Source organism: Ochotona curzoniae, unplaced genomic scaffold (assembly GCF_017591425.1).
Source record: "Ochotona curzoniae isolate NIBS_2020 unplaced genomic scaffold, NIBS_Ocur_1.0 contig_2723, whole genome shotgun sequence".
Taxonomy (NCBI): Eukaryota; Metazoa; Chordata; class Mammalia; order Lagomorpha; family Ochotonidae; genus Ochotona; species Ochotona curzoniae.
Genome location: NW_024465573.1, coordinates 8,559,469 through 8,580,183, shown reverse-complemented (window position 1 = coordinate 8,580,183; position 20,715 = coordinate 8,559,469).

Below are 20,715 nucleotides of genomic sequence, written 5' to 3'. Positions count from 1 at the left end.
TCTCCTTATTGGAACAAAATACTCTATTTCTTGCCTTTTCTCTTCTCAGAACTGTCTTTATTTTAAATTTCTCCAAAGAAAATCTAATAACAAATATTAAATCTTATCTTTATATAATTTAGATGAATCTACTTAGTAACAAAAACTCCCTGCTCCTTCTTGCCTGTTAGTACTATGATATTAGATCTCTAACAACCTTGACTGATATAATTTTTTTAAGATTTATTTATTTTTTATTGCAAAGTCAGATATACAGAGAGGAGGAGAGACAGAGAGAAAGGTCTTCCATCCATTGATTCACTCCCCAAGTGGCTGCAACAGCCGGTGCTACGCCAATCCAAAGCCAGGAGGTAGGAGCTTTTTCTGGGTCTCCCACGTGGGTGCAGGGTCCCAAGGCTTTGTGCCGTCCTGGACTGCTTTCCCAGGCCATAAGCAGGGAGATGAATGGGAAGTGGGGCCGCCAGGGTTAGAACCGGCTCCCATATGGGATCCTGGCGCTTTTAAGGGGAGGAATTTAGCCTGCAGGCCACTGTGCTGGGCCCTTGACTTACATTCTTAAAGGTCTGTCATCTATTCCTAGAAACAAAATGTACTTGATTCTACTATAGGAAATAGGTAGTAACATATCAAATAAACAGTTAATATAATAAGTTAATATAATAATATCATTATATCATAATAATATACTATAATAAGCTAATATAATAATTAGGGTAACATTTTAATTGAAAGAAAGTTCTAGGAATGAGTTCATGTAGAATGCATTCTTTTCATTAAAGATACGTTATAAAATTGAAGACGTATGAGAAATGTCTGCAGAGAAATTGTGGAAGTATCAGATAACTGCAATGTATTTTTAAAAGGGTATTTGAAAATTGCCTGGACTATGGAGGTTGTGAAAGAATGTAATGAGGAATAAATTTGAAAGATAGTTTTTAGATTCACAGTATGAAAATTATTAAATTACAAAATAATGGAAATGGAGACTTGTCATTTTTTCAGTTGAGATTTTTGACAAAGGACTACATTGAATCAGTGTCATTTTAATGCAGTTAATTTAAAATACAAATATTAGTCTATACATATTGCACATGTGTATAACCAGCGCTATAATTATATTTGATTTCTTTAAGAAGTAATCAATATTAGCTGGCTTTCTGGCATAGTGACTAAAGCTGTGATGATCCAGCTCTCTGATAATGTCTTGTGCAAACAAACCAAAGATTGCTAAGTACTTGGGCCCTTCACCCATGTGGATGGAACTCCTGGCTCCAGGCTTCCTGTTGGCATAATCCTGGCTGTTACAGCTATTTGGGGAGTCATCCATTGAATAGAAGACCACTAGGTCTGATTGTCTCATTTAGTTGTTTGAAATAAACCTTTAAAAATAAAAGAAGAAAGCTATAGGGGGTATAATCATTATTTATATACTTCTTGATATACTGAAATTCGCTGCTTTTTGCTCCCTTTACAAATATCTGTCCAAAAATTATGTCTTCAAAATATTTGAACAAATTTTCTCCAGATAAAGGAAACATCACTTAAAAATATTTAATGACTCTGCATGCTTAAAATATGATAAACAAATTTGAGGTGAACTTTAAGAAACAATTGATTTGTTGTTCATTGTAGGAGATTTCTCCATAGTAGAATATGGAGTCAGAAATTTCGAATTCTTTGAACTGTAATTAATATATAATAGCATTGTACAGATTAATCCAAAATAGGAAGGTACCCCAGTGGCTTCTCCTTTCCTTGGCCAAGCAGTCTCCTTGCAAAACAATTATCTTAATTAGCTCTCCTAATGGTTTGCAGGTGCCAGAGCCTGAGGCAGGAAGGCTGCAGAGGGAACAATGTGGAGGTAGAAGTGTGTATTGAGCCAAACACACACCATGGACACATTTACTTAAATCTTAACTTGTTTTAAGAGCCATCCCTGAGCTTAATGATATTTGATATATGCAAGTCATAGCTCTTAAAAAGCAAAAAAAAGAAAAAAAGCAAAAAAGCAAAGAAAAGAAAAAGAAAAAGCAGATTAAATGACAGCTATTGTGTGAGGTCATAGTTTCCAGAGCCCTTCCCTCCCCACCCCAATAAATCTACCCATTTTCTGAATTATTTTGATATATATAAATATTTTCTTGTTTGTTTTTCAGAAATGATAGCAATGTTATCTTTGTCAAAGGTTTTGGAAGCCACTGTTTTGAAATTGTTGAGATAATTTAGGGTTTCAGAATTCAGGAATGTCAAGTAGTATTTTAAATGTTTGAGGAAAAGAGAAATGTGCGTATACACACACATACGCATTACAAAGCATGAAGTGAATACTGCTGAGTTATCACTCTAATATGTAGATATGTGAGATGTCTCTCTAAAAAACCCTAAGAATAAGTAAGAATAAATTGTATCAGTTCTGGAAAGTCAAGTATCAACGAAAAGTATCTCTATTTGAACACAAAATAGTGATTACTAGAGGATAGAAGTACAGGGAGTTTGAATGATGCGTATCAAAGGAGTAAGTTCCTGGCATGCACAGTTCAGTGGGATGGCTACAATTCACATCAAGCTGTCGATATGGTTATACACATTTGCAAATCTGAACCCTTCACAGTGGTGCAAAGGACACAAGTATATGAGTTGTCAGCTACAGATTGCCAGGGTGGGATGTACAAAGCCTTGATAAAATATTAGCTAACTGAACCCAGCAGCGTATCAGAAAGAGCCATTCACCTGTGCTTTGCTATGGAAGACTGATGAGCCAAAGCATATAATAAATACTATAACAAACGCTCACTCCTGTAAGCTTTTTAATATATGGATATCTAGCAGCATCTAAAGTGACCGGCAAGTAGGCTTTAGCTTAAATTATTCCATGCCAATTTTCTTTTCCTTTATCCTTTAAAAAATTACCAGTACCTATTTATCTCTAGTTATTAAAACCACCCTGTGAGTATGCTCTGTTAAGTAAGGAGAAGCAACTAAGGCCAAATAAATCCGAAACATTCTCTTTATGTCCCTGGCAAGCTTAACTTCTTGTATTGTCATACCATTATCTTTGAAGAGGAAACAGGAGCTTTGCCTGCACCATGCCTTTCTGATGATTATTGTCTTGATTTATGGTGCAGAACCTACCAAATTGTTGGAGTTTAATTAATATTTGATATGTGTATGAAATCTAGTATCACAGATGTGAGTATATAAGAATGTATTAGGAAAGCAGGAGAGAGTAGGCAAACTTGGTAATAAAATTGATTTGAAGTTGTCTGAGAGTTTAAAAAAAGGACTTTTGCAAATAAAAGGAAATATTTAAAGTGTAAAACATGCAACAAGTCTGTTTTGTTATTGATCAGAAATTTGATAAGTACTCCAATTTTTAAGCTTTTTTTATTTTATGGATTTGAAAGGCAGATAGGCAGATCAACTGATTTCACATTGCTTGGTTCACATCATGAATGCCCATTATACCTGGGGGCTGGACCAGGTCAAAACAGACAGTAAGAAACTCAGCTGGGATCTCATTCTTAGTTATAGACAACTATTCCTGGAAAAGCGCTAGAAATATGAAAGTGGTTTGCCCAGCGATGTGGCCTAGCAGCTAAAGTCCTCGCCCTGAATGCGCCAGGATCCCATATGGTCACCGGTTCTAATCCTCACAGCTCCACTTCCCATCCAGCTCCCTGCTGGTGGCCTGGGAATGCAATCGAGGATGGCCCAAAGCCTTGGGACCCTGCACCCAAGTGGGAGACCAGGAGGAGGTTCCTGGCTCCTGGCTTTGGATCGGCACAGCACCGCCCATTGTGGTCACTTGGGGAGTGAATCACCTTAGGGAAGATCTTCCTCTCTGTCTCTTCTTCTCTCTGTATATCTGACTATCCAATAAAAATAAATAAATTAAAAAAAAAAAGAAATATGAAGGCGGAACTGAAATACAAATTTAAATTTATAAGCTTTACTTTTTAGCATTTTAAGGGATGAGAAAGGGCTAAAGAGAAAGTGTTGTCTGAAATGAAGCTGTGTACAGAGCAGTAAGGAGCTAAACATAAGGCAGAAACTACATCCTCATGTCATAGGTAGGTAAGTCTAGGAGACAGAAACTGCTGTTAAAGCAATGGGGCAAATACAGGAAGCATTACATGATTTTACTTGGTACCTATAGAAATGAGGTAGATCCATGAAAAGAGTGTTACTAGGTATAATGATTTGGATTAAAAATGTCAAATGTTCTGATTTTGATTATTCTGCCCGGGGCATGAAATACTGAGTGTCAATATGTATGGCCTCAAATCTGTCACATATTTGTTTTCTTTAATGTCTAGAATTAGCATAAGTGACTGTTTTGCTCAGAGTTTGCCCTGGGATTTGCTTTACCTTTGTCTCATCCAATCTCATATCCTTAAACTTTAAATCAATGTGATTTACAGATCCCCTGCAGCTCTGATTGCCTATTCCTACTTCTTCTGTGCTTTTAAGCTCGCTCAATGTGGGGATTTTGTTTTTAGATAAGGCCTAATGCCACCAAAACAGACAAGGAATCAGGAAAGAATTATAAATAACGACATTGTGATGTGTTTGAACTGTGATGGAGGAAATTTTTGGTTGCAGAATGTAATGTGTTTAAATACTTTGAAAGTACTTACAATGGACTCCCTTTTCATTCTCAGTAATGAATTTAAGTAAATATTTCTTAGAATTAAAAAAAATATTATTTTTATTGTAAAGTGAGATATACAGAGAGGAGCAGAGACAGAGTGGAAGATCTTCCATCTGATGACTTACTCCCAAGTGACCACAATGGCCAGTGCTGAGGTGATCTGAAGTCAGGAGCCAGTAGCCTGTTCCGGGACTCCCGGGTGGGTGCAGGGTCCCAAGGCTTTGGGCTGTCCTCTACTGCTTTCCCAGGTCACAAGCAGGGAGCTGGATGGGAAGTGAGACTTCGGGGATAAGAACAGGCACCTATATGGGTTGCTGACACATTCAAGACAAGGACTTTAGCCAGTAGGTCACCATGCTGGGCCCTTCTGAGAATATTAAAATGCAAATAATAGAATGCATTATATTCTAAATGAAGTTCTTTCTTGCAGCTAACTATCAACAAACTAAATGTAGAATGAATTTGTATGACATGTTTTATGTTACCACAAATAATAAAAACTTACATATTAAGATCTATTGATTGCTACACAGTTTTTTATCATATTAGACAAAGTTTCATAGGCTGATTTCCCAAGAAAGAGCATTGAATTTTTTTTTTTTTTTACATTTTTCTAGGCAGCTTTTAAAAACATAGCAGCTGCAGCAAAAATATACAATAAAAAGACACTGGTGAAACAGAAGGACAAGTTGAGCTGTGATGTAGTCTCCGCACGTATTATAGTCCTACCCACGAGGAAAATCAGAATTCAGTGTTGTGCTGGATTAGGCTGAAGGGAGCTGGGCCTATCATTTGTCCAATGGAATTTGGGGTAAAGAAGCTTTTTTCTTGGAGAAAAATTCCTAATCACAGAATCAGAAGGAGCAATAAGAATAAAAATAGTTTCTTTTTGTAGGAGAAAAATTGCTTTTCAGGCCATCCGTTATTTAATGCAGAGCATTGAACCATCCATTTAACTCATTTTGATTAGTTTTATGTATAAATAAAATTTGTAAGGAAAAATGTTCAACACAAATATGTCTATTGTATTGTGCTTCTATACACAAAAATACTAGAAGTATTTACATCAGTAGTGGGATTCATTCACAAAGGGAGAAGCAGAAATGGGAGACAAGGAAATTGTATTGAATTTCTCATTGTATTTTCTGATCCTTATTAAAGCTATCCTAATTCATTTTGTGTGCTGAATTCATGGCCTGACTTTCCACAACCATGTCTTTGAGAATCACATTGAAGTTAATTTGTTTTCAAGTTCTCAATTTACATAATGCCAGCATAAACTTTAATGTGCAGGAGTAGTGATATTTTAAGTAGATTTTTATACAGCAGAGTTCTTATCTCATTTTCAAATTATGACAGCACAGTATTCTAATCCTTCTAACCTGTATTGGCAGAATTTGTGACTAGTTTACGATCAGTATGAGTTGAACCTTTGCCGGCATCATGCAGTTGAAAACCCAGTATACAATGTTACTTAGAGAGGGAAAAGGAAGCTCAGTTTTAGTAAGTGTCATATTATAGATTTTTTGGTAAGAGTGAATATTTGGTAGTGGGATGGTTTTTCATATGCCCTCCTGACTTTGTGAAAGGAAGTATCACTAATACTGTCACTCATTTTAATGTAAATTTAAGTTTTATGAAAGAGTATTTGCTATTAGCTGTATAAAGCTGTATTTTTAAATGTTTGGGCAATTTGATCATTAAATGAAAATAGAAACAATAGGATAATGAATTTCCCATATTTATCCCAATGATTCAGTGATCATCAATTTCAACCATTATTTGTCCTATACAGCCTTATATACTCTTCCTATATTTGACACAAATGCAAGACTTTATATCATTGAACATATAAATATGTCAGAACTTATCTCTTAACTAGTTTCTTTAAAAATGGCAGCATATGGCCCAGCATGGTTGCCTAGTGGCTAAAGTTTTCACGTTGTACTCACCCGGATCCCATATGGGCGCTGGTTTGTGTCCTGGCAGCTCCACTTCCTAGTTATCTCCCTGCTTGTGGCCTGGAAAAGCAGTGGAGGATAGCCCAAAGCCTTGGGACCCTGCACGGACATGGGAGATCCCTAAGGAAGCTCCTGGCACAGGCCTTCGTGGTCAGTTGGGGTGTGAATCATTGGATGGAAGATCTTCCTCTCTGTCTCTCTTCCTCTTTGTATATCTCACTTTCCAATAAAAATAAATAAATCTTTAAAAAAAATGGTGCTACAGTATTATGCACAATCGTAAATTATATCATCTAAGATATAGGTATGTTTATGTTTTCTGGTTCTTTTATAGGAGATGAAGTTGCTGAAAATTGTTAATAATTGTCCAAGTATTCAATATATATCAACTTTTCTATCCACATGTCTGCCCTGTTTTTTTTTTCCTGTAAATATTTTTTGAGACTGCTCACTTTCCAACAGTATATTTCACTTATTTAGATTATAAAATGAAAAAGCAGGTTTATAAGACATCCATGTATTCCTACATTTGTCCATCCTTCCATCTTTGCTATATATATGTTGGCTACATAACACAACAATTGTCTAACTATATTTCTCTATGTCAATTCCCGTGTTAATGTGGATATTGTGTAATAGTAATATTTTGAGGCTTTTGCTTCACTTTGCCAATCAAGCAAGGTTCTACCTTTGAAAATTTGATATTTTCAATGCTTTCCAAATGCTCAATTATGTTGACCTTAACAATTTTTTTTTAACAGAATCTGTCTAATGCAATGTCTGGAAGGTGTTATAAGCTTTTGATGTTTATCAAACTGAGAAGTCACAAAAAGAGAAGCCAGCAAATGAAATGTGGAAAGATTGCCTAATGAGCCAAAAGAAAAATCAGAAATGTCTGGCATCATTAAGACATATGCAACCATTAAGAAAGGTTCTCCATTATTTTCCCCAAGGGAAGACATAGTTTGATCACTTAACTAAATTCATTGCAAAATGCATGCTGTCCTAATGATTTAGACTGCAAGGATAAACATTTCAAAATTTTCAGAATCTGCTTATTTAGTTTAGATTCAAGTGTATCCCTACATAGGTTGGTTTAACAACACATCACTAAAGCCACTGTGCAGATACAGTAACTTTCCAGAAGGTACATGTAGATGACTAATAAAGCCCCATTTATTAAAAAGTTGGATGCAACTGAATTATTTGGGATGTTGATTTAGATGAATTGTCAAAAATGAAAATGAAAATGTTAAGAACAAAAAAAGAAATCCTGCTTACTGATCAGAATGCACTGAATCCTACAAGATCTCTAAGAAACTTTTCCAAGTAACTATGATGGTTAATTTGCAGGGAAGATACACACACATTCCCTGTATGTGTTTATAAGGCAAGTAACACTTGCCAATTAAGTTATTTAAAATAATCAGAACTGTGTGATTGTTAAAATATATGTGGGCCTAAAATGTAAAACAACAACAACAACAAGCAAATGAACAAAAAACAAAAAGAAGTATGTATCATTATTATTGCAAACATAGTATTTTAAAACTTTCCTTTGTCATATCAGCTGTTAAGAATGTTTTACTGCTATGAATTTAAGGGCCTATATTTACTTTAAAATTTACTGTATATGATGAAACAGTCATTTCTCTAATTATTATCCATGGCTGTTACCTGTATTCTTACTAAACTAACGTGTCTTGGTTTCTTAATTGTTAAACTTCCTATTCCAAAAAACATTAAACATGTTATCATAAAATTAAAATGAAAGGGAGATGTGATGAAGATTGGAGGGAATAAGGCAGAAAATAGTATTTTATTCAGAGAATTGTATCTACGAATCACACTGAGTCGTGTAAAACACTAATTAAGAAATAAAACGACTTTAAAATAATTTGATAGGTTTAAAATTTATTCAGTAGACTTTCCAATGAAACAAGTAGTGCTTAGATTAAGTTTTGCTAGAAAGTGGCTTAATTAAACACTCTTAAAACATAATTTAGGTAGTTCCAGTTTTCCTTTTTTTAATATGTGCGCAGTAAAAAAATTCTTCAGTTTTATATGAAAAAAATTGATTTAAATTCTGGTTTTGTTACCTAGCAAATGAATCCCAATACAAATAGATATCATACTTTGATGAGTTAATGAAATACCTTTTTTTTTTTTTTTTAAAGTTTGCTTTACTTCAGAGTTACAGAGAAATTGGGAAAAACAAAGAAGAGAGATTTTGCTTCTGCTGGTTCCCCTAATGGCTTCAATGATCTGAGCTGTGCTGTTTCAAAGTTCAAAGCCAGGGACTTTTTTGAGATCCCCATGCGGGGACAGGGCCCCAAGCCCTTAAGCCAACTTCTGCTTCTTGCCCAGCTCAATCTTAAAGAGTTGGATTGAAAGTGGAACAACCAAGTCTCAGACTGGCACCTATATCATATGCCAGCATCACAGGTGGAAGATTAGCCTACCATACTGGTCGCTAGAAGAGACTTTAATGTTAAGATTTTTACAGCTTTTGTTACAATTAAGACAAAAAGTGAAGGTAGAACAAGGCTCCATGGTTATAAAACAGAGACGTAACTTATTCTAGGCCAGATGTGGCAGTGGAGGGTGGAGACTACAACCCAGATATGAGGACAGCTATAGCAGGCAGCACCAAGTTAGGGGCGTTAAATAAAGAAATGCAGCCAGGCTGGAAGAGAATAGAATAATCACTGATAATCCTTCACTCTTCTGTTCTGATCAACTGTTCGCTTCCATAGGTTTAATTCAAAGCAAAAGTCAAACTCTCAGTGTTCTGGAGAATAAACGTGGTGTTTATGTGTATTGACAAAAAAAAAAAAAAGTTTTCTGAGAAACTGCTTTCTTGTTCACAAACAGGCTACACAACCTTGGTAGGTTATAGAGAGTAAAACATGTTGTAAAACATTTTTTAAAAAAATATTTCTTTGGTCTTTTGCTTCCACTGCTGTTTTATACCTTAATGTAATAAAAAGCAACATAGAAAGATTATATTATGAAAGCCTTTTCAGACATTTGTTATTGTATTATGCATTATTCTTTCAATGTATATTCAAAATATATACTTCAATGAATATTTGGGAAGTAGAGTTTCAGAGAGATGGACAGAGATGGATGGACAGAGAGAGAAGGCAGAGGGGAAGGGAAGGAGGAAGGAAAGAAAAAGAGAGAGAGATACAGAGAAATGGAGAAAGAATCTTCCTTCTGCTGACTTATTTCACAGATGCGTGCAATGGCCAGGGCTATGCCAGGATTAAGCCAATACCTGAAACTCCATTTGAGTCTCCCACATGGGTGCAGGTGCCCAAGAAGTGAGGCATTCCTCTGCACAAGTAGCATTTTAACCCACTATGCCACAATGCTCGTCTACAATTTTACAGGCTATCAGGTTATTTTTTTAGTTAACTCCTAATCTCACCAATATGCATACATGTTTGATAAGCTTTGAAATAAACTACCCGACTTTGGACTTTTAGCAGTATGGCTGCCCTTTGGTATGTCTTTCATAATAGCTTGAAATGTCTTTCTTCTCTTTCTTCCTCCATTGCTTTCAGTTTGTTCTCTATACTCCTCCACTCTGCCTGCTGCTTGAGTCTCCACTTCTAGCTCTCCCTCTGTGTCTTTGTTTTTCAAGGTGACAGAGTAATGCTACAGCACAAAGGAGTGGTTTGAAAAGTTTGAATATTAGCGTGCTATCGCTAATTCCTGAGTGTCTGTCAAACTACAGGCAGGGGAGTAATAAAATCCAAACTTCATTTTTTTTTTTTTCCTACTGAACAGCCATTTTCTGATTGAACTAATAGAGATTTTAGAGTGATGGCTTGTCAGGTGAGCATATTCCTGCTGTGTGTCAAGTCATTTTTCTTTTCTAAAAATGCTGTAGATTAGTCATACAGTTTCATTTGTAAAATCAATGAGAATAGGAATAGTGATAACTTTGATTCATATCACAGAAGAAGGATATAAATATTTAACATGGTGAAGTGTGATTTGCTTCCCAAAAGACAAATATTGTGAATATGAAACAGTCAGATTAAAGCAGAAAATAGATGAATTTCAACTATAGTAAATAAACCATGGCATATATGGAACTTTTGATATGGCCTCTAAGTTTTCCTTTGACTAATATATCCCATAGACCTATGTTGTTTTGAGTTTCATTTGGCATATGATATGTTGACAGTATGCCTGAGGTTAAGTTCAAATGATTGCCTCATGTCACAGGTGAGAATTTGTGGAAAATTCACATTAAGATATATGATTATGTCAATTTAAAATAGTATTTCTGTGCATCTAATTAGGTGTTATTTTGCCATAGCCTATAATCAAAGCTTTGTTCAGCATACTATTGCACATCTTCTATATAGTCTTGGATATGGTGGTTAATTTATAATGCAAAATGTGTAAGGATGAAATAGATATCTTAAGATTTGATGCTGTTTTGGGCCTTTGCTTATGTTCCAGTGGAACTTGATGTTTTATATTGTTTCCTTGTTGACTCTCATGGTTAGTGATGCACTAAGCCTGTGAATATAAGGTGGATTAAAATTATGATTTTTCGAAATTAAAAAAAAAGAAAAGGGATTAAGGAAGAAAGGGGGGAAAGTCTGGTTATCTTCTTTGAATTACACCTATGGAACATATGAAATCTGTTCTCATATTAATGCAAATTAAAAATAATGAAAAATACAGTTCTACTCTTTTCCCTTCCTCCTTCTGTGTGCTTCCTGAACTTGTGTAGGCTGCCCACCCAAGCCTCTGTTTTTCCTGCCAGTTGTTCTCATGGTACACACAGTCATTTCTCATGGTAAAGAGGGTACTGAACTATCTTTGCTGATTCATTTTCTTTGTTCTTTAAAAATGAGAGTGAGAAAAACAGAGTGAAGGTCCTCCTGCTGGTTCAGTCCACAGATGACTCAATGGCCAGGGCAGGGATATGTCAAAACCAGAAGCCAGGAGCTTGGTTGCAACCCATAAGGATTGTTTGGACCAAGCACTTGGACAGTTGCTCTGCTTTCCCAGCTGAATTAACAGGAAGCTGGGAGCAAATTTGGAGAAGCTGGGAAACAAATTACCCATATGGGTGGGTTCACTTTAACAGTGAAAACTTTTCAATAAGGAACATATCCCATTGTAGTGCTTGTGATGGATAGTAATGTCAAGGAAACAGGTTTCATGTATTTCAGAATAGGGAATCTACCAATCTAACAAGATTGGAAAACTTTCCCCTTTTTCCATTTTTCCTCCCCCCTCAATCCCCTTCCCTCTTTCCTATATTTCATTACATTTTTGAAATAGCATGATTTCAATTTATTTTATAAACCTTAGCCCACAAGTGAAACTAGAGACCAGGACGGAGCACAGGTCATGCCGAGCTAGGCTCTTGTTCCTACTGGTCTGCATGAGCCAGGAACGCTAAGCCACAGTGTCTAAGGCAGAGATTGGGACAGGTGAGGGACTGAGCCAAGCTGAGTCAGAGCAACCACTAGCATGCGCATAATCTATGGCTGGGAACAGGCCCGGTTGGGGAGCTAAGGGGACAACCCTAGCTGGGTTGAGGTTCCCACCAAGGGGCGGGTGGGCTGGAATGGGGCTGTGTTCTGAATAGGAAATGGTTGTAGTCCGTTGACACAAATGTGGACTGGGATTGGATGTACCAGGCCAGATTCCAACACACTCTGGTGTCCTGGAGGACCAGGGTAGATGTGGGATGGACTAGGCAAGGTCTCTACTAAACCCCTACTGAGCATTGTGTGAGCCATATGTGGGTATGGACAAGCCTTGGCTGGGCTGAAATATCCAACAGCAAGGACCAATTTGGGTTGAAGGCCAGTCAGGAAAAGCCACTATTCCTGTTAAGACAGGAGGTGAGCTGATAGGGTTGGCTCATGGACCCACAGGAATGCGCAAAATCTGGCATTGGGAGAGGTTCTGATGGAGGAGCTTGGGCAACTCCTCTGGCAGGACACAGACCTGGCAGGTAAGCGCAAGAAACATGATAGGAAACAGCCCAGAACAGGCCATGGAAAGTTTCCCACTGGCATACATCTGGCATGGATTGGGGGAAGACCAGGCTAAATCTGTCCACATCATCCACTGCAAATCCAGGCACCAGAACAGTGTGGGTTGAGCCAGGTTTGGTCACAACAAAGACTAGTGCACAATACGGAATGCCATGCTGAGGTTGCCTGTGCCAGAAGTGAACCTTGGCACCCAACCAGCAAGCATGAGAACCAGGAAGGGGCGGGGGGGGGGCGAAGCCAGCAGGGGAATAAAGGGTGGTTCCTTTGCTGGACAGCTACTCCCACTGGAGAGCATGAGCTGGAATGGGGCCAGACCAGACTAAGCAGGGCTACCACACCTGTGCGCCTCATGAGGACTAGATCAGAGAAAAGCCAGGCTGGGCTGAGTATTCCTACTGGTGCAAACAAAATTAGAGTGTGTGAGGGTTGTTTGGGCTTAGCCACAGCATCAGCTGGCAGAAGCTGGCACTGGGGCCCTATTCTGTCAAGTCAAACCGCAGAACTACCTGGAGAGAGCATAATCCGGGAGTGGGAGAGGCCTGGGTAGGAAATAGTGGGCTCCTCCCTCTTGGGTTAGCACTTCCATGGGAGGGCACAAGAACCAAGACAGGGACTGGGGTGGAATTGGGAGTGGGACAGACTGGACTACTGCTACACATACTGGCAAACCAGGGTAGGGGGCAGGCCTGGTGGGGGTTATTGTGGGTTGCTCCAACTAGGCTGCAGCTTCCACTTGTTTAGGTGAGGGCCAAGAATATGCTGGGTAGCTCCAGGCTGGACTTCAACACCCATTGGTTCCAGTGGAAGTCGAGGCTGAGAACAGAACCAACCCAGCGATCACAACCACCAGCTGATCAGGGACATGGACTGAGCCGGGCCCTGTACTTGCTAGCACATACAAGAATCTGGTCTGAGAACACCTCAGACAAAGTTTCTTTGGAGATCTCCCCAATCGTAATTCTGGACTCAGAACCTTAACCAAGAAAGGAGAGAAGACAGAACAGGTCAATCAACCATCTCAGCTATATGTTGGCAGCAAAATACAGGGCAAATGGAGACTCTATGATGGACTGTGTCAATCAGTGGATTCTTCAAAGACCTCATAGTGATTGTAGTGGCAAGATTGGCAGCGATTTATCACTGGTGAACTATCAAAACCACTTGATCAAGAACCTCGGAGCATACCCTACATGCGGGACCTGGGGAGGGTGGGAAATCGGGCTGGCCTTCTCCCTTAATACCCCCCTTTAAACATGAAGGAAACAATTTGGAAATAATAGTTTTACCCATTTTCCTGTAGCTCTTGAATCTTTTTACCCCAATTAACTATGTAAAGATTGTCAAAAATATAATAATAATAAAAAAAAGAAAAAAAAAGAAATAACATGATTTCAATTTATTTTATAATAACACGTTTAATACGCCACTACCCATGATGTTCAAGAAGGAAAAAATTGATAAAACTATCATTGTATATATGAGTATGGACAACAGTTAAAACCATTAATAAAATCATAGTGTTTTACACTTTTGTATTCTATATTATATATCACGTATTAGAGAAAACATATGATTTTGTCTTTTGGCAACTGGCTTATTTATTTTGCTAAGCATAATGATCTTCAATTATACATGTCTTGTTGAATAAGACAGAATTTCACTCTTCTATGGCTTATTATTCCATTGTTTATATATACTTGTTATATATTATGGCAGAATTGTTTTATTGTTTATATATACTTGATTTTCTTTATCCAAACTTTAGTTTGTTATTTGGTTTATAAATTAATTTGAATAATATCTTTAGAAGGTAGCTTAAATATTTTTTTTTTCATGAATAAGTTATCTTCAAATTGCAAGAGGGAGAATTAGGTTTGCTTTGGTTTTGATGACCTCACTATTATATTGATGCTTTTTAAAGCACATAAAAATGGACTTAAATTATAAAATGAAAACTACAAAATTGAGTTCAAGTTCTTTTTTATTTTTTCTGAATACACATTTAATGGACATATCGAAGAGTTCATGTTTGAATTATATTCTTTTTGGGTGGAAAATAAAATATGTGGCTCCCTAAATAAAGTAGCAGGAGTGTATATACACCACACACACATATGCCTCTCTTTTACTTTAGCAAATGAATACAACACATGAAGATTATCCAGAAGAGGGACCAGCATGGTGGCCTAGCAGGTGAAGTCCTCACCTTGAATGCACCCATATGGGTGCCATTTCTAATCCCGGTGGCCCCACTTCCCATCCAGCTCCCTGCTTGTGGCCTGGGAAAGCAGTCCAGGAAGGCCCAAAGCCTTGGGATCCTGCATCCATGTGGAAGACCTGGAGGAAGTTCCTGGCTCCTGGCTTTGGCTGATCAGCTCCAGCCATTGCAGTCATTTAGGGAATGAATTATTGGACAAAAGATCTTTCTCTCTGTCTCTTCTCCTCTCTCTATATATCAGAATTTGCAATAAAAATAAATAAATATTTAAAAAATGATTATCCAGAAAATATCCTGATCTTCTAATGCTAGGTTTGCTAGGTAGATGAGTTTGAGGAGGATTTAGGGAGAAAAAAAAAGATGATTACTTTTGTTCTCTTTCATAAAGAAATCTAATCCCAAGCAGGGGTAGGGTTAGGAGGAGAGAATTGGTCTTGATGTGTATTGTATATAGAACACTAAATACTCATATTGGGAAAAAATAAAATGAACAAACTGATATATTTTTCTTCATAGAAGAGCATTGAGATTTATATAGGTTAATAAATTTGATGATAACATTCTGCACATATAGGCAATTGTGATACCTTCAGTGACATTTTTCAGCTATAGGACAGTGCATTGAAATATAGCATTAGAAAGCCTGATACATGGGCCCAGTGCTGTAGCCTAGCAGCTAAACTCATCATATTTCACACCCAGTATGACATAGGGATCCCAGCTTATGACCTTGGATAGCAGTCCAGGATGGCCCAAGGCCTTGGGACCCTGCACCTGTGTGGGAGACTCAGAAGAAGTTTCCTGGCTCCTGGCTTTGGATTGGCTCAGCTCCAGCCATTGCGACCGCTTGGGGAGTGAACCATCGGATATAAGGTATTTGTCTCTCCTCTTCTCTGTATATCTACCTTTTCAATACAAATAAATTAATAATTCTTTGAAAATCTGTCAAGATAAAATCAATGAGGAATAAAGTGTGCAACCAAAATGTTGAACAAATCCTATGTCTCGACAAGTTTGAGGCACTGAAAATCTCTCCCTCAGAAATTGAATATCTTAGGTTAATAATTTATTATTAGCTTCTAGAAATCTAGATGATCTGCAATAGGTAGAATTTTCTGAAGTGAGGGAATAGCTGCCTTGACTCGTCCAGAAGAAATGTCCACACTAAACGTTTTAGCTATTTCTAAGGCAGCCAAGCTTGAGCTTGTTAAGGAATTCTGTCCGTTGTTTCTGTGAAATTCAAAGAAAGCCAATTTCGAGAGAAAATAAACTTCCTAAGATAAGGGTCAGGATGGAATATGCTTTTCTGGAGTCATGTGAAAAGGGGAATATATTTCTTGGGGAGATGTTATCAAGAAAAGGTTCTTGTAAGTTTGGCAATAAGGTAGATAGGGGAGTTTGTCTAAGTTGTGAACATTGGGATGAGTGTTGGTTTTGAAATTATCTACAAGAAAGTAATATATGTTTGAGTTTAAAAAATGAGCTACTGAACAAAAATTAGAGGATCTGATCAAATGCAGCATTTTATATTTATAAAAATGAGCAGTAGAAAATGTTTGCTGAATCTGATAAAAGCTTTCTCATAAAAATTTTTAAAAACCTATCTTCTTAACGGTTATCGCAAGCTTTATCTCTGTGCTCATGAGGCTGTCATGCTGGCCCCACAGATCCTTTGAAAGCTGAGTTAGTGAGATAAAACTTGCTGTTGCTCCAGTGTAGACAGTTACTGCTGAAATGCACATTTGTATAATGGTTAAAATACTTGTTGATCCTGTTGAGCTATAAAGGTTTGATCTCCAGATTCAACTCTTGATATATCCAGCTTTCTGCTAATGCACGCCCTAGAACACAGCAGTGATGAGCCAATCAATTAGAATCCTGCACAGATGTGTGAACTGGAGTGTCAGTTCTAGTTCTTAACTTTTGCTGATCCTGAGCTGGCCATTGCTAGCATTGGGGGAATGTCCTAGCAGTTAGGAGTTCTCTTTATCCTTGTATTGCATTTTCTTTCTTGCTTTGACAATGATAAATAAATGATATATATATATATATTTTTATTTTTTCATCGGAAAGGCGGATATACAGATTGGAGAGACAGAGAGGAAGATCTTCCGTCCGATGATTCACTCCCCAAGTGAGCGCAACGGCCGATGCTATGTCGATCCAAAGCCAGGAGCCTCTTCTGGGTCTCCCACGCGGGTGCAGGGTCCCAAAGCTTTGGGCCGTCCTCGACTGCTTTCCCGGGCCACAGGCAGGGAGCTGGAAGGGAAGCGGGGCTGCTGGGATTAGAACCGGCGCCCATATGGGATCCCGGGCGTGCAAGGCGAGGACCTTTAGCCACTTGCGCCACCGCGCCGGGCCCAATAAGTGATATTTTAAATAATAAACTGAAAACAGCATAAATATTCAAAGATTGCACAAATAGCATACTCTATATAGTAAAAAGAATTCATAGTGTCATAATGAGTCAAACAGTAGCATCAGTTTTTTCAAGAAAGTTCTTGATTTTCATTTCTTCAATGACACATTAATCATTTAGTAGCATGTTGTTTAGCTTCATGGCATTGTACATTTTATTTTTCTGTTGATTTTGTTTTGTGGCTTTTCATTTAAGGGGTAAATAGTAACTGTGTAATAGAGACTATCATAACCATATGTGAAGATATGATGCAGTATGCATCTCTACTTCCAGATCGAAGATGGACTCCCAATGAATCTACTAAGTGTATCTTGACAATAGAATATTAGACTCTGTCATTGTCCATGGCCACAATATCAGGATACACTGAAGGTGAAAATGATAGACTTATTACTGTTTATGAACAAGTATATTAGTGTAACAATATAGGAGAAATCATTGGTTGGCGAGGGGATACAGAGAAGGAGTAAGGGAAACCCCAGAGCCTATGGAACTGTATCATAAAGTAATAATAATAATAATAATAATAATAATAATAAAATATTAAACAGATCAGTGAAGGAGAGAACAGAAAAATAATGGAGAAAATAAATGAAAGTAAGAATTCTTTAGTAAGTTCAAGAAAATTGACTTTCTTTGGTGTGTAAGCTGCAAACAAGGGAAGATTTAAATTGCTAAAATCAGAGGTTTAAGTAGATGAATTATTTCTGTTTTGAAAAAAAAATATTCTAAGAAAGTACGAAGGCAATTTAAGTTTTTTTAAGAATTCAGTGAATTGGAAAAATTCCTAAAAATATAAAACCTAATAAAACTAAATTGGACGGAATGAAAAATCTGACTATATGTCAAGTAAGTAAAGGGATGAAATCAGTGTTTAAGCATTTACCTAATAAAAATGTGTCTGAATTAGATACGTGCAACTGAATATTTGGATGGCCTAAAGAGTACTTATATATTGAGTAAGGAATTACAGGAAGTACATGCAAGACTCCTTTCACTCACCATGCGTTCAGATAAAAATCTGAGCTTTGTTGAAATCTGTAGAACTATGTAAACACAAAATGGAATGTAAAATTAAAACAATAAGCAAATCTGACAAGCTGAACTGGTTGCTAGAATGAAAAGTGGAATGTAACTAGCATTCTAACGAAGTTTCTGATGTACCAAATAACATCACTGAAGGGAGAAGGAGAAAATTGTTGCCCTAAATAACTTCAGAAATATGTAGTCTGTAAGACTACAACTGAAGGCAACCATGCGTGTTCATTACTTGAAAATGTTCTTTCTAACAGGAGTATGTGGTTTTGTTGGCGCAGCACCGTTTATATCAATATTTGAACACTAAGTGAAAGGATGAGACAAATACATGCTGGTGTAATGAAAGTTTATAAACCATTGCAGTGAACCACAGTAATATAGTATTGGATTAGGCATAGAGACACAATAATATGGTTAAGTTTGGCATAATGTAACATGGTGTTACTTTGAAATATTTATAAAATGATTATATACTCCTGTTAATAAACAGGTATAAATCCTTTGCCCCAGCATCAAAGCTTAAACAAAATGACATGAACAATTTTAATATAATGGTTTTATTTCAAAGATACAAAATTAGGAGTGGTGGAAAAAATCTGAAAGACTCATTAAAACAAAATTATTCAGTTTCATGCCATCAGTGATATTTAATTAAAACATTGCTTTTCTCTGTCATCTTGCTCATCAAAATGAATAACCCAAATTTAAGCAGCACATGTGACAAATTTCATTTGAGGTACATTCACAATCAGTATTCTTCATTCCTAAATGAATAAAATTTAAAAGAGATGAGGAACTCTGTATTCAAAAAGAACCTAAAGTGCAATAACTAAGCACACAGCACGATGTATTGGAATGAAAAATGTTATAACCATAAAGTATGTACATTCATTGTTAAACATTACTTTTATCTTAAATATGATACATGTAAAATATTAATATATTTGATTATCATTAATGAGAACTCTTAAAATAACTAATGTCTGAGGACTTGATTGGTGCATGTACAATATTTGATCATAAAATGTAAATTAAGATAGTGTTTATTACCTAAAAGCTTATCATGAACTGTGCTATGGTCTAGGAATGCTAGAGACATAAATCTAAAATCAACTTCAAAAACAGATAAAATTACAAATTGTGTTATGTGTTATCTTATTGTACATGAAGAATTATTCTCAGTTCTCTGTAACTATTATCTTCTTTTAAAAGATTAACTTATTTCAATTACAAAACAATGCAGATAGAGGGAAACAGATCTTATTGGGTCTGGCAGTGGTCAGGAGACAGGAACTCAATTCAGGATTCCCATATAGATGGCAGAAACTCAAGTAGTTGCGATTTCCCATTGCCTTCCCAAGAATATTAATGGGGAGCTAGATTCTAACTGGAGCAGTTGGTACTCAAACAAGCACTCAAGTGTCCAGTGCCAGAATTGCAAGCAGAAGATTAATCCACTGAGCTGCAACGCTGGCCCCCATTATCTTCTTTTTTAATTCCTCCTCTTCTTCTGCTTTTTTTTTTTTTTTTAGTGGGGTGGTTTGAAGATACGTTTTTATTGGAAAGGCAGATTTATAGAGAAGAAGAAACATAAAGATCTTCTGTCCACTGTTTCATTCCCCAAATGGTTGCATTTGCTTGTGCTGAGCAGATTTGAAGCCAGGAGCCATGAGATAGGAGCTCTTCTAGGTCTCCCACAAAGGTGCATGTCCCAAGGCTTTGAGCCATCATTCACTGCTTTCCCAGGCCTCTAGTAGGGAGCTTGATTGAGAGTGCAGCATCCAGGACATAAACTGGCACCCATATGAGATTCCAGCCCATGCAAGGTGAGGACTTTAGCCACGAGGCTAACACACTGGGCCCTTCTTTTTTTTATTTTTAAAGATTCATTTATTTCTATTGGAAAATCAGAGAGAAGGAGAGACAGGGGAAAAGATCTTCCATATGCTGGTTCATTCCCCAAGTAATCAGATTGGAGCTGCGTCAATTGGAAGCCAGCGGGCAGGAGCCAGGAGCCTCTTTCGGGTCTACAATGGGTACAGGGTCCCAAGGCTCTAGGCTGTTCTCTACTGTTCTCCCAGGCCATAAGCAGGGAGCTAGGTAAGGATTTAGCCAGTGAGCCATCACATTTCGCCTCATTATATACTTAATTTTTCATTCACTATGAACTATACATTATACTTACATAATAAAAATTTAAATAGCATTTTGCAGTGGTCGTGTAAGCACACATAGCTCAAATGAGAATGAGTTTATTTTGTTCTTAAAAATTATTCAACAATAGCCTAATTAAATTATCATAAATGTACACTGGTATGTTAATATTTTCTTTTATCACACATAGCACTCAACAAATAACTATTAATGACATTCCTTTCCATTCTTTAAGG